This window comes from Oncorhynchus nerka, linkage group LG1 (assembly GCF_034236695.1).
Source record: "Oncorhynchus nerka isolate Pitt River linkage group LG1, Oner_Uvic_2.0, whole genome shotgun sequence".
Classification (NCBI taxonomy): Eukaryota; Metazoa; Chordata; class Actinopteri; order Salmoniformes; family Salmonidae; genus Oncorhynchus; species Oncorhynchus nerka.
Genome location: NC_088396.1, coordinates 35,202,834 through 35,218,459, shown reverse-complemented (window position 1 = coordinate 35,218,459; position 15,626 = coordinate 35,202,834).

Sequence of the window (15,626 nt, the reverse complement as noted above, 5' to 3'; positions counted from 1 at the left end):
TTTGATTTGAGATCCTTTTTGGATAACCCTTCGTGGGAGGTTTTTGACAAATGTCGTAGAGTTGATTTAATGACCTTGGCTGACCATTATTCAGTATCGATTCCGCAGAGTTTAGTTAAGGCGGAGGTTAAGCGGCTAGTATTAAATGTATTGTTGGAAGAGCAGGTGCTTGTGTTACCGCTGCCTGAGTCTACTACCCCTGTAGCGGATGTTGCTGCTCCTGTAAGCCCATTGGTGTCTGATAATGAGGGCGAGGCTAAAGCTCCAGCCACATTGCCCCGTTTTGATCCACTCTCCCCACTGTCAAATGGTGATGCCAGGAGGGATGTCCGTTTAGCACAGTTCCAACTGGAGGTGGAAGAGAGAGCCCAAATTAGGCGAGAGACTCTCCAGTTGGAGATGTTTAAAATAGAGGCAGAAAAAGAACGAGAACAACGGCATTTGGAGATGTGTAAAATTGAGGCAGACAGAGAACAAAGGCAGTTGGAGTTCAAAATGCGCCAGATGGAACTGGAGGCAGAGACAGCGAGGCTAGCCTCCGGTCCTACTGTGCCTGTTTGTGAGCCGTCCTCACCTGCTGTGTCCTCAAACACGTTTGACATTAGTAGGCAGATTGCCTTAGTACCTTTGTTCAGAGAGTCAGAGGTTGACTCCTATTTTTGTGTATTTGAGCGTATAGCCGTAGCATTGAAATGGCCTGAAGAGGTATGGTGCCTATTACTTCAGTGTAAATTAACTGGTAAAGCCCAAGAGGTTTTGTCAGCGTTACCTCTGGAGGACAGTTTGAATTATGAAGTGGTCAAAGCTACTGTTCTTCGTGCCTATGAGCTTGTGCCTGAGGCATACCGACAGAGATTTAGGTCTCATAGAAAGTCTTCTAGTAAGACTTATGTGGCATTTGCTAGAGACAAGGGAAATCTGTTTGATAAATGGCATGCTGCTAGTAAGGTAACTGATTTCAACTCTCTCCGGGAGTTAATCTTGTTGGAAGAGTTTAAAAATTGCTTACCCGAACGCATTGTAGTTTACCTAAACGAACAGAAAGTATCCTCCCTGGCAGAAGCGTCTGTGTTGGCAGACGAGTTTGTGTTGACGCACAAGAGTGTGTTTTCGGCTCAAACTGAGAGTAGAGCCACTGAGTTTCCTAACTTTAGCCCTAGTCGGCCAGCAGTAGTATATCAAGCACGCCAGAAGAATGAGCGTCCCTGTTTCTATTGTCATAAAGTAGGACATATGATTAATGATTGCTTCCTGCTTAAACGCAAACAAGGGATGCCTCTTCGTGCCAAGCCACCAACAGGTGTTGCTCTAATTCGTACGGTTGTGAGGTCTGCAACAAAACAGGTGCCTCAGGGTAACTGTAGTTTGAAAGTCTCAGTCCCCGACCGCAGTTATGAACCATTCATTTTCGAGGGGTTTGTGTCCCTAAAGAATGACGAAGCGTCTCAGCGACCGGTTAAAATCCTTAGAGATACTGGTGCGGCGCAGTCGTTTATATTGTCTGATGTGTTGCCCTTATCTGACGATACATATTGTGGTTCCAGTGTGTTAGTGCAGGGTATTGAAATGGGTTTTGTCCCAGTGCCATTGCACTTTGTGAAAGTACACTCTGAGTTCATCAGTGGAATATTCAGAGTGGGTTACGCCCTATGTTGCCAGTGAAATGTGTGACCTTTATAATGGGTAACGATATTGCCGGAGGAAAGGTAGTACCCGTATTGGAAGTATTGGATAAAAGTGACCACTCTCTCTCGAATGAGCTGGCACAGAGTTATCCACATGTGTTCCCCGCTTGTGCTGTCACTCGTGCTCAGGCACTACAAGAGGGTGACGTGACAGATTTGTCGAACACTGTTCTGTTCAAAGAGGTTGATCAAGAAGATGGATTGTTTGATACCTCTGAGAAGCTGATCACCTCTGACAAACAGCCCAGGAAAGAATCAAAGAACGTTGAACTTATTGCTGATGCAATACAGTTACCAGTCACTCGTGAGCAGCTGATTGCTAACCAAAAGGTTGACAACAAGCTTGCTAAATGTTTTTCTAGTGTTGTCTCATTGGAAGATGTGAAGAAGAAGAACGTGGCTTACTTCATTGATGGTAATCTCCTCATGCGTAAATGGAAATCCCATGTTGACGCTGATGGAGATTGGAATGCTGTTTACCAAATAGTGATTCCTACAGCCTTTCGACAAACTGTGTTATCCCTTGCTCATGATCACCAGTGGTCTGGTCATTTAGGAATCACAAAAACTTATGATCGGATCCTTCGACATTTCTTTTGGCCGGGTTTAAAACAAGATGTGGCTCAGTTCTGTCGGACATGCCACACATGTCAGATAACAGGAAAACCAAATCAGGTTATTCCTCCCGCTCCTCTTTGTCCCATACCTGTCATAGGTAAACCATTCGAGCATGTGGTGGTTGATTGTGTCGGACCGTTACCGAAGACAAAATCGGGTAACCAGTTTTTGTTAACGATAATGTGTATGGCTACAAGATACCCCGAGGCCATTCCTCTGAGAAGGATTACAGCCCCGGTAGTGAGTAAAGCCTTAATAAAATTCTTCACGACATTCGGGTTACCTAGGGTGGTACAAAGCGATCAAGGAACCAATTTCCTATCCAAGCTCTTCAGGCAGGTGTTAAAATCCTTGTCAATTACGCACCGTGTGTCAAGCGCCTATCACCCAGAGTCTCAGGGTGCACTTGAAAGATGGCATCAGACACTGAAGTCTATGCTACGTAAATATTGTTTGGAATCTGAGAAAGATTGGGATGAGGGAGTTCCTCTAGTTTTGTTTGCTGCTCGTGAAACTGTGCAGGAGTCCCTAGGTTTCAGCCCAGCTGAACTGGTGTTTGGTCACACAGTGAGAGGACCAATGAAAGTCCTTAAAGAACAGTTCTTGTCCCAAGGGTTGTGTACCAGAGATGAGAATGTGTTGGACTACGTTAGTCGCTTTCGTGAGCGCCTACACCAAGCTTGTGCTCTCGCAAAGGAAGCTCTGTCTTCCTCACAGAGGAGCATGAAAAGACACTATGATAAAGAGGCTGTTTCTCGTCCACTACAGCCAGGTGACCAAGTACTGGTGTTATTACCTGTTCCAGGATCTTCACTGTCAGCTCGTTTCTCGGGTCCTTATTTAATTGAAAAGAAAATAAGTGAAACTGACTATGTGCTTCAAACTCCTGATAGACAACGCCAATCTCGTGTGTGTCACATTAACATGTTGAAAGCTTACCACACCCGACCCATCACACAGTTAGAGAGTTCAAAAACAGAGGAAGGTACTGCTGTCTCCTCTGCTACTACTGCTATGATAGTGGACTGTCATATTGATGATGTTGATGGCTTGGAGTTGCGCAATACTCAGCAGCAGTGTGTTAGATTGCCCAACTCAGAAATGCTGCTGTCTATCCAATCCGGTCTGGTTCATTTAACGGATGGACAGGCCAATGATATTGTGAGGCTACTACACAGTTTTCCATGTCTCTTTAATGACGTTCCTACTCGCACAAATGTGTTGGAACATGACATTAATGTTGGAAATGTTACACCTATCAAGCAACACCCATATCGTATCAACGCTTCCAAGAGGAAGATAATGAGGGATGAGGTGAGATATTTGTTGGAGAATGACCTGGCTAAGCCAAGTTCAAGCCCTTGGAGTTCTCCTTGCATTTTGGTTCCTAAACCTGATGGTACGTCCAGGTTATGTACGGATTATCGAAAGGTAAATTCTGTCACAAAGCCAGATTCGTTCCCGTTACCCCGACTGGACGACTGTATCGACACTATTGGTGCTGCTAAGTATGTAACTAAGTTAGACCTCTTAAAAGGTTACTGGCAGGTTCCGTTAACTTCACGTGCTTCTGAGATTTCTGCCTTTGTGACCCCAGACAACTTCCTACAGTACTCAGTCATGGCTTTTGGGATGCGAAATGCACCAGCCACTTTCCAACGACTGGTTAACTCCGTATTAGCTGGCGTTCCTAATTGTAGTGCATACCTTGATGACCTAGTGATTTATTCGTCTGAGTGGACAGATCATGTTGACTCGCTAAGGGTAGTATGTGAACGGTTGGCAGCTGCTTCTCTAACCCTGAACTTGGCAAAGTGCGAGTTTGGGAAGGCTACTGTTACCTATCTCGGCAAAGAGGTTGGCCATGGACAGGTGCGCCCTGTTGATGCCAAGGTCTTGGCTATAACTGCATTCCCTGCACCTACCACCAGACGAGAGCTACGCCGCTTTCTAGGGATGGTTGGCTACTACCGTAGCTTCTGTAAAAATTTATCTGCGGTAGTTGCTCCATTGACCGATTTGCTTAGTCCGGCTAGATCATTTGTGTGGTCCCCTGATTGTAAGAGAGCTTTTGAATCAGCGAAAGCACTCTTATGTAGTACACCTGTACTTGCTGCTCCAGATTTTTAACAACCATTCAAACTTGAGGTAGATGCTAGTGCCAGAGGCGCTGGTGCTGTTCTACTGCAGCAGGACAAGAGTGGAGTGGATCATCCCGTTTGTTATTTTTCACGTAAATTTAATAAATGTCAAACAAACTATGCGACAATAGAACAAGAAGCTCTTGCTTTGTTGTTGGCTCTGCAATACTTTGAAGTATATATTGGTTCCAGTGCCCTACCCGTGATTGTATATACTGACCATAACCCCTTAGTTTTTCTCCACCGAATGTACAACCAGAACCAGCGCCTTATGCGTTGGGCGCTGATTGTACAAAATTATAATTTGGAGATCCGCCACAAAGGGTTCTGATAATGTGTTGGCAGATGCTTTGTCTCGTGTGTAATGATTGTTGTATGTTTTGGCAAGGTTGACTTTGTTATTGTTGTGAGTATTCATTGTAATACTGTGGTCGCAATCCCTAGGGTTGCTTCTTTAAGGGTGGGAGTGTTACGGATACAGTTATCCTGTGTGTGTGTATCCTGTGTGTGTTTCTTTTCTCTCCTTCTCCCCTCACAGGTGAAAATCATCACTCCCCAATCAGTCAACAATCAATCATCAATCAGAAGACACACCTCCTCCTATTTCCTACCCTATCACAGTTCCTTCCCCATGGTTTAAAAACCCCATCATTTGTTTGCTCTGGAGCAATCTCTATCTCAATCTCTAGCTCAATCTCTCTGTAAATGCCATGTCTGTAGGTCTGTGTTTCACTCTCGCTTTTTGTCTTAACCTCTCTTTTGTTTAAGCACCTCCATAGCACTTTGTCATCACCTGTGAGTATTGTTTTTGGTTATGGTGTTTGTGTTTGTTTGCTGGTGGGAAAAGGGGAAACCAAGACAAGTCGCCCATGGGCATACACTACCCGTAGGTGAACTTTGTTAAATACACTAGTTAGAACTGGGCGGACCACCAACTGTATTTTTGGTTAGTTAGTTAGCTGTTGTTAAAGTAGGCTAGTCTAGCTTAGGGGTGTTTTTGAATACTTATTGTTTCTTTTCTTGGGTCCAGCTCAGCCCCTTTTCCTGCTCCCCCCATTACCGTGTGTTTATAAATAAACCTAGAGTTTGACGGTAGATTTCTGTTGTCGTGGTTATTTCGTGCACACTTTTACTTTGTCACAATAATAATTTGCATGAGTTATGTTACGGGTCTCATTACCATCCCCCCTAGACTGTCGGGCCAAAAGGGATTCGTAACAGTGATAGACATGCATGAATACCATTACAAACGTAAAATGTTCCTTGAAACCTAAAGACCAATGCAGCACCAGCATATTCTCTCAGACAGGTCACACCATCCTCTGAATATTCATGCCTTGTGATATTTGTGGCTTAGTGATTTAGTCATCTCCTCCCAGCTCCAGGCAAAATACACAGTCACTACATGTGGTACAGAAATACGGAAGCCCATATGGGCTAGGTATCTGAAAGATGCAAGACATTTTAATAACAAGTCAATCAATCAATCATGTACACACCTGGTTAGTAGTTTGTTCCAGGTCAGGGGAGATACGACTAAAACATGCAGAACATCATGCCTGCTCCTGCAGCCCCACTTGCCTAGGTTGGCTCGGCAGGCTCCCATCCCACGTCATGCCTCAGCTGGCTCGTCGGGCTCCCACGCCTCAGCCGGCTCGTCGGGCTCCCACACCTCAGCCGGCTCGTCAGGCTCCCACGCCTCAGTCGACTCGTCGGGCTTCCAAGCCTCAGCCTGCTTGTCCGGCTCCTATGCCTCGGCCGGCCCATCAGGCTCACCCAGGTGGGACACATGGTGGCGCCCCTAGAGAGGTGGGGTACTGTCACGCCTTCTTCCGCTCCCCCTCTCTGGTGCTCTAGGGCGCCAGGATTCCCATCATTACGCACACCTGTCACCATAGTTGCCTCCCCTATATCTGTCTATTCCTCAGTTACATCCCCGTGTCAGCATTAATGTCGTTATGTTTCCCTTGTTCAGACGCTGTCTGTGTTTTGTTTCATGTCAGTTATTTATTAAATATTCACTCCCTGTACTTGCTTCTCGTCTCCCAGCGTCTGTCCTTACAGAATGCTGACAAGGTACAGAATGGCAGGCAGGCTCAGGGTCAGGGCAGGCAGAATGGTCAAAACTGGGAAAACCCAGAAACAGACAGAAGCAAGGGGGAAAATGCTGGTAGGCTTGACGGACAAAATTAACTGGTAACAGACAAACAGAGAACACAGATATAAATACACTGGGGTAATGGGGAAGATCGGCGACACCACTCGAGCCAGCTAAGGAATGGAAGCCTGACAAGCCAGCTGAGGCATCCCCGGGTTCTTGGCAGTGGCAATCGGACCCAACGTCACCAACCAAAACAATAAAACTCCCTGATGCTTCTAATATTGCTGTCAGAATTCATGTCATGATGTTTCCCTTTTCCAAAACCGTGTCCGTGTTTTTTTTCCATGTCAATTATTTATTAAATATTGACTCCCTGTACATGCTTCTCGTCTCCCAGTGTCTGTCCTTACACAAAACATGCACCAGGCAGGGCCTTAAAACTTCCTATATACAGGGATAATATACACATTAGGAAAAAAATGGACTGCAACTCAAACAAGGTCAATACTGTTTTTTGGGGGGGAATATGTTTGCAAATTGTAGATGTTTTTAAAAGTGAGAGCAGAATGAAATGTAAACTCACATTATTTCTAAACAAGGACACGCGAATACATCTAAAATATAACTAATATAACTAATCAGCAGCTAGCATTGTTCATAATTAACATTGTCACCAAAATAACTGTACATTTTTATATCCTTTTTTTAAAGAAAGAAGCTCTTTAGATATATTGATATAGAAGCATTACTTTAACCTTTTAGTGCAATGGGCTAAACCAGAGTCATACAGAGTGTTTTTTGGTAGTCTTAAACAAATCTACTTGGAGAAAAAAAGTATACACCTCACACACATGGTTATGGGCTTAAAAAAATAGAGATGATTCAAGTGTATTCAATTTTGAGTTTGCATCCCAATACAACACTTTTCACAAAAGACTGAAAAATAACAACATCGTTTGGCATAGAAACACCAGATTTTCGGCGTTTATTTTGTTTTTAATGTTTATTAATTATGTAAAATATTAATAACGTTCCAACCACGAGGCGATTTGGTCATTAGACTGCAGGAAAGGGCTACGGCTGCCTATTACAATCTCTGAGGTCAAGTTTCTCCTAGGTACAGATATAGGATCAACTTCCCCTCACCCAATTCTAACCTTAATCATTAGAGAGGAAAATGCTAAACTGAGCCATGATCTTACGCAATTCTAGTTGGCTCCATAGCACCATCTTTAGTCCATAACCAAAATCAATGAAGCAGTGTGGGTAAAATAATGGTTAGTCAGTGACCAAGCCGGTAATGTTCAAAAGAGACTGTTCTCCTCTCAGTGTACTGAGACGAGATTTGCAAAAATCTCATAATTGTCTGGAAATTCCCAGGTGTTCCAGAATTTTCTTCCGATTCTGGGATTTTCAACCCTTACTGTGCTCAATATCACAACTGAGGTCCTTGTAACATTCACATTGCTATTGTAGTAATAAAGTTGAAGCCTTCAGACTGGCCAACAAAACAACAAAGGGACTGAGTCTCAAATGGCACCATATTCCCTATATAGTACACTAATTTTGACCAGGGCCCATCCCATAGTTTTACACATGCGAGTGCACACTTCAGGGGAAAGGGGACACAGAGACACCTCTGTAAAGAAGCATGTTGCGTGGAGTATATATACTTGTGATGGTGGGAACATGTATTTGTCTGAATATAGCTGTGTCAACCCTTTGGGAAGAATTAAACTTGGTTAAGCTTCTCTACTGTCCGTGAGTTATTTACTCTGAAAAATTAGAACCCAACACTACAAATTCAAATCAATCTGAAGAAAAACAATAATCATGTTGGACCTCAACCTTTCCTTCGCCTTATCCACAGATGTCTACCCATATCATCCAAGATGGCGTAGCAGTGAAGACGTGTTTGTTTGTCCTCTCGTGTACTTTTGTATTTTTCATATTTTTTGTATATATATATTTCAATTTATTTTCAATCTCTTTTCGATTTTTAATTTGATTATACCTTCCGGTAACCTGCCTCACACAATGTGATACGGAATCGCTATTATTTTAAATTTTTGAACACATTCAAGAACCTCCAGAAGCTAACCAGCTAATTAGCTACAAGCTATTCAGTCATTGTTAGCCACTGCTAGCGGCTTTCAGCTTCTGCACAGATACCAGCCCTGTTTTTAGCCTGGATAATACTCGCTAGTCTACCAGTATCGGACTGTCTCTCCACAACAACGCCGGATTCCTTCCGTAATCCCTGGACCAATACTTCTGATCTTCACAGCTAGCTTGCACTCACCGTGGCACCCAGTACCGAAGCTATCCCTGAGGCCCACCTCCCGGCCTACTCAACTTTTCACCCGAACCCCACTCATACTCGGCTAGAGCCCAATACTCCACCGGATCCTTGCTGTAAACTCTGGACCTTGGCACCAGATCACCGCTGCTACCGATTGGATATAGTGGCCAACGCCATTGCCACGAAGCTAGCACATGTTAGCCGTGAGCCAGGTACACCTCCCGGCTAGCAAACAAAATTCCACAATACCTCTTTCACCATCTGGCTTGGATTCTCTGTCGACACGGCGCCCCGCCGCACCACCACGACTGGTCTGCCGACGAACACTCCATCCGCTGTGCCTTCATCCGGCCTCCGTCGGAGCAGACGCTCCTACTAGCCCAGGGCTACTAACTTTAAACAGCGTGTTGCTAGCGTAGTGGCGGCTCCCCTGTTCCATCTACTACTGCCCCCTGGACACTATGATCACTTGGCTACATAGCTGATGCCTGCTGGACTGTCCATTAATCACGGTACTCCATTCTGTTTATTTATTTTTTATCTGTCGGCTCCAGCCGCGAACTCCGGATCTGTGTGTAGGTAATCCGACCCTCTCTGCCTAGTCATCGCCATTTTACCTGCTGTTGTTATGTTAGCTGATTAGCTGTTGTTGTCTCACCTGTTGTTTTAGCTAGCTCTCCCAATCAACACCTGCGATTACTTTATGCCTCGCTGTATGTCTCTCTCAAATGTCAATATGCCTTGTATACTGTTGTTCAGGTTAGTTATCATTGTTTTAGTTTACAATGGAGCCCCTAGTTCCACTCTTCATACCTCTGATATCTCCTTTGTCCCACCTCCCACCCATGCGGTGACCTCACCCATTACAACCAGCATGTCCAGAGATACAACCTCTCCTATCATAACCAAGTGCCTGGGCTTACCGCTGCTGTACCCGCACCCCACCATACCCCTGTCTGCGTATTATGCCATGAATATATTCTACCACGCCCAGAAATCTTCACCTTTTATTCTTTATCCACAACGCTCTAGGCGACCAGTTTTGATACCCTTTAGCCGCACCCTCATCCTACTCCTCCTCTGTTCCGCGGGTGATGTGGAGGTAAACCCAGGCCCTGCATGTCCCCAGGCACCCTCATTTGTTGACTTCTGTGATCGAAAAAGCCTTGGTTTCATGGATGTCAACATCAGAAGCCTCCTCCCTTAGCTTAGGAAGGCTTAGGAAGGCCACCAAAAATTCTGAGATTTCCATACCCAACTATAACATTTTCCTTCCAGATAGAACTGCCAAAGCGGGAGGAGTTGCAGTCTACTGCAGAGATAGCCTGCAAAGTAATGTCATACTTTCCAGGTCCATACCCAAACAGTTCTAATTTTAAAAATGAATCTCTCCCGAAATAAGTCTCTCACTGTTGCCGCCTGCTACCGACCCCCCTCAGCTCCCAGCTGTGCCCTGGACACCATTTGTGAATTGATCTCCCCCATCTAGCTTCAGAGTTTGTTCTGTTAGGTAACCTAAACTGGGATTTGCTTAACACCCCGGCAGTCCTACAATCTAACTAGATGCCCTCAATCTCACACAAATCATCAAGGAACCCACCAGGTACAACCCTAAATCTGTAAACAAGCGCACCCTCATAGACGCTATCCTGACCAACTGGCCCTCCAAATACACATCCGCTGTCTTCAATCAGGATCTCAGCAATCACTGCCTCATTGCCTCTATCCGCTCAGGGTTCATGAGGTTGTCCTTGAGCTTACCCCTGGACTGACCCTTGGCCCTGAACATACGTCAGGGGCCCCCCACTTCCTGCCTTTGTGTTAATTTCATTTCCTAGGTATGTTGTTCCACATTTATCTCTAGGGGCACAGTAGTGGGTTTTATTTTTGGGGTGGGCCCCTTTTGTCTATGGCATTTTCTCCTTATCGCTCTCTCTGCCTTTGTCTGTCTCTTGTCTGCTTGGTTCGAGTTCCATGCCAAGGCTGGGTGCCCACCAAACTGTGGTTTGTTGGCTCATCTCCCACTTCCCCCTCCATCCCTTCCTCGTTCCATTCACTCCCTTTCTCACTCTCCTCTGACCCAGAAACATACTCCCCCTTATGAGTCCTGCAGCTTCCCTCTTCCTCTTTGGAGGACCCACTAGACTTCGAGACGTTTCTGTACTATTGGGCGGGCCCACAATCCCCCTTTTCCGTACTGTGGCCTCCCTTTTCCTTTTGGGAGGTCCCACTAGACTCCGAAGAGTTTCTGTAGGCCCTGAGTTTTGGTAAGGGGAAGGTGGTACATAAGGATGACCCGTCAGGTTCTAGGTACTCTGGCCCTGGGCCTCTCCACCCTAGTTCTAACTGTTCTTTACTATTCCACTTCTGCCACTGTTTCCAATTTGCAAACCATTCTGGTGCTGAGGGGCCTATAGGAGGCGAAGTTGAAGTGGGTAGTATATTGCTCGCTCCTCCACCTCTTCCCCAGTGCCCGCCATTCACCGTTTCAAAACTGTACAACCTTCTTAAATTGTCATACCCACATGCCGTTATAAGCACTCCCCTTTCATAGTATAAGCTAAACTTCAGGTTGCCTCTGTTGCGGGTGTCACATCCATGGTTTTCTCCGGATCTACATACTCACACGTCTGTACGCTTAAAGTGAGGTCGTACTTGTTAAGCACAACCAACGACCAGTCCATCCTTGGGAAGGTACCTTTTTATATCTTAGCCAGACTAACTGACCTCACAGGGATGGTCAACTCTCACCACAGGTTATGGGCCTGGATTATCCCATGGTATATGCATCTTTCCCAGTGAGGGTGCCTCCTTGTCTTCCTACCATTACTTGTCTTTTATAGCAGAGCCCTGTGCTTCACTAAAACAACCAGGTCCCCCCTCCTGCTCTATCCCTGCTTGCCACAGGGGTTAGCTTACATCTTGCTACTGATTACAATCATGGGTTGTTCGTGACACGGTATACTACGCGTCAGTGTGGGCAAGTTTTTTTAATATAGTCAGATATTTAGTTACATTTCGCTCTGTACTATTTTATTACATGATGCCGCTCTCACTGCGCTACTGTCGCTGTGCTCGCAGGCTACGTTCTGCCATGGGGTAATACTATTTGATATAAGTGTGGCATAATCTGAGACACTCCTGCTCCTGGCTGGTCCTCCCTTTCTCACTGACCGGGCAACACTCTCATGAATGAGTCTGCTTCGATAAGTCCCTGGTAAGGGACTTTAACCAAGTCGGCTTTCTGTTAAAAGCACGAGTTTGGCACGTTGTCTGGTGGAGGACTGAAGCTATGCAGCCTAGACTTCCAACGCCTCTTTCAGTGTGCCTTTAACACAGTTACCCCAGAGCTCCCCTTAGGTTTCCTGCTCGAGCCACAATATGGCCTGGTAACGGTTACCCCGGGGTAGAGCCCTTTAACCTGTGGTTGTTATCAGAGTTATTTTCCTCTGAACACTTCTTTCAACAAAAAGAGTAACTAGTTAGTAAAACCAATAGCACTTATTGTTTGATTCCTCAGTTTCACAACTGAATAATTTGATTTGTTTTTAACAATTGTACTTTATTTTATTAACCCATGCCCCACGCTCCCCTTCGGAGGACAAAAATAGCAAAAAAATATAACATATCATATAACATTACGTATGTAAAACATAAAAGCAGAAATACAAATAGAGAAACACGAGCAAAAACAACATTTTTTATAAACAATCACAATGTGCTACAGCTTTTTTGTTACGTTTACATACATTTGACAAATTACATTTTACATACATGGTACTTTTATATACAGCATTCACATGACAAACATATACATGTATACACATACAGTTGAAGTCGGAGGTTTACATACACTTAGGTCGGAGTCATTAAAACTATAGTTTTGGCAAGTCGGTTAGGACATCTACTTTGTGCATGACACAAATTATTTTTCCAACAATTATGTACAGGCAGATTATTTAACTTATAATTCATTGTATCACAATTCCAGTGGGTCAGAAGTTTACACACACTAAGTTGACTGTGCCTTTAAACAGCTTGGAAAATTCCAGAAAATTATCTCATGGCGTTAGAAGCTTCTGATTGACTCAAATTATGTCAATTAGCCTATCAGAAGCTTCTAAATCCATGACATCTTTTTCTGGACTTTTGTTGTCTTTGATCTCTCTTGTATAGTGTTGTGGTGTCTTTCTAGTCATGATGTGTGTTTGGTCCTATATTTTTATAAAAATACATATTTTTAATCCCAACCGCAGTCCCCGCAGGAGGCCTTTTGCCTTCTGGTAGGCCGTCATTGTAAATAAGAATTTGTTCGTTACTGACTTGCTTAGTTAAATAAAGTTCTAATAACATTTTTAAAAAATACATAGGGAATAGTGTGTCTGGTCAAAAGTAGTACCCTACATAGGGAATAGGGAACCATTTGGGATGCAACCTAAGTCTCTGACTATTGGTAGCCTTTGATTTGCTTTCAACCTCCAAGAGACGGAGGCACAGAAGAAACACCTCTCTAGGATTCAATCTGTGCGATATTTCCTCCTCTCCTCCCCTTTCTCTCCTCTCCTTCCCCTCCCTCCCATCCTGTGTTCCATAGCCAGATCAACAGCAGAGTTGCGTGGTTAACCAGGACCAAGTAATCAGGTTTGTAAAGGCATGTCAGATTCACAGCGATGTAGGCTGGTCATTAGAAGGTCAAGGCAGATGAGAAACATTTCACACTACCCCCATCTCTATCCCTAGTACCTGCAGCCGCACACACAGACCCACACCCACCCACACAGACACACTTACACACACAGAGATAGATGCTGATTTCACACTATCCCCAGCTCTGTCACTAGTACCTGCAGCCGCACACACAGACCCGCCCACCCACCCACCCACCCACACTTCCACACATATACACACACATAGATAGATGCTGACTTCACACTAGCGTCCGTCTCTAACTTCAGTCTGATTGGAGAAAAACAAGGCAGTAATATCACGGACAATGACCCTTACAACATAACTATTAAATTACATCACCACTCCAAAAAATGTATGATTAGCTATTGGGATTGAATTTCAAACAGCCGCCCACCAGCCGCATGCATGCAGGCAGGCAAATTAATATGCATTGGTTAAAGCTCTATGTTAACTTACATTTACATTTACATTTAACCTCTTACCTCTACCTGGGACGCTTGCATCCCAACTAGAGCTCTGGAAATGCAAATGTGCTACGCTAAATGCTAATAGTATTAGTTAAAACTCAAAAGTTCATTAAAATACACATGCAGGGTATCAAATTAAAGCTACACTCGTTGTGAATCCAGGCAACAAGTCAGATTTTTAAAATGCTTTTCGGCGACAGCATGAGAAGCTATTATCTGATAGCATGCACCAATACACTACAACAGAAAAGCACAGCAGGGGACGTAAACAAAATAATTAGCATTTCGGCGTTACACAAACCGCACAATAAAATAGAAAACAGTCATTACCTTTCACCATCTTCTTTGTTGGCACTCCTAGATGTCCCATAAACACTATTGGGTCTTTATTTCGATTAAATCGGGCCATATAAAGCCAAGATATCGTTATATGTAGACTGTGTGATAAACGAAAAAACAGCGATTTCACAACGTAACGTCATTTTTTAAAATTCAAAAAGTAGACGATAAACTTTCACAAAACACTTCGAAATACGTTTGTAATGCTACTTTAGGTATTAGTAAACGTTAATAAGCGATAAAATTCATCCGTAGGCGATGTACATATCATTAGCTGTCGTCTTGGAAAAAATTTCAGGAGAGAGCTCTTCCGGAATGATCTGGGCGGAGACCGGAGGTACGTCGTGCCCCTCTTTCGGTTCAACCAAGAATCAAAGAGGATTAAATTCACAAGATACTCGACTACATGGGGATGCTGTGGGAGTTGAATGCTCGGTCTTATCTAATTCGGCTCACTGTTAACAATTGCTGGAAGTGGCGCAAGGATATTTATTTCCATTTTCTGTGATCAGGTTTTCCTGCGCTTTCCGATGTAACGCACGTTATGTAATAGCCACAGTCGTGATTTAACCAGTTTTAAAAACGTCAGAGGGTTTCCTATACACACATTCTAACCATATGAACGTACTATATTCCTGGCATGAGTAGCAGGGCGCTGAAATGTTGCGCAATTTTTAACAAAATGTTCAAAAAAGTAGAGGGTAGGAGCAAGAAGTTAAGTCATTTAGCAGACGCTCTTATCCAGAGCGACTTACAAATTGGTGCGTTCACCTTAAGACATCCAGTGGAACAGCCACTTTACAATAGTGCATCTAAATCTTTTAAGGGGGGTGAGAAGGATTACTTTATCCTATCCTAGGTATTCCTGAAAGAGGTGGGGTTTCAGGTGTCTCCGGAAGGTGGTGATTGACTCCGCTGTCCTGGCGTCGTGAGGGAGTTTGTTCCACCATTGGGGGGCCAGAGCAGCGAACAGTTTTGACTTGGCTGCGCGGGAACTGTACTTCCTCAGTGGTAGGGAGGCGAGCAGGCCAGAGGTGGATGAACGCAGTGCCCTTGTTTGGGTGTAGGGCCTGATCAGAGCCTGGAGGTACTGAGGTGCCGTTCCCCTCACAGCTCCGTAGGCAAGCACCATGGTCTTGTAGCGGATGCGAGCTTCAACTGGAAGCCAGTGGAGAGAGCGGAGGAGCGGGGTGACGTGAGAGAACTTGGGAAGGTTGAACACCAGACGGGCTGCGGCGTTCTGGATGAGTTGTAGGGGTTTAATGGCACAGGCAGGGAGCCCAG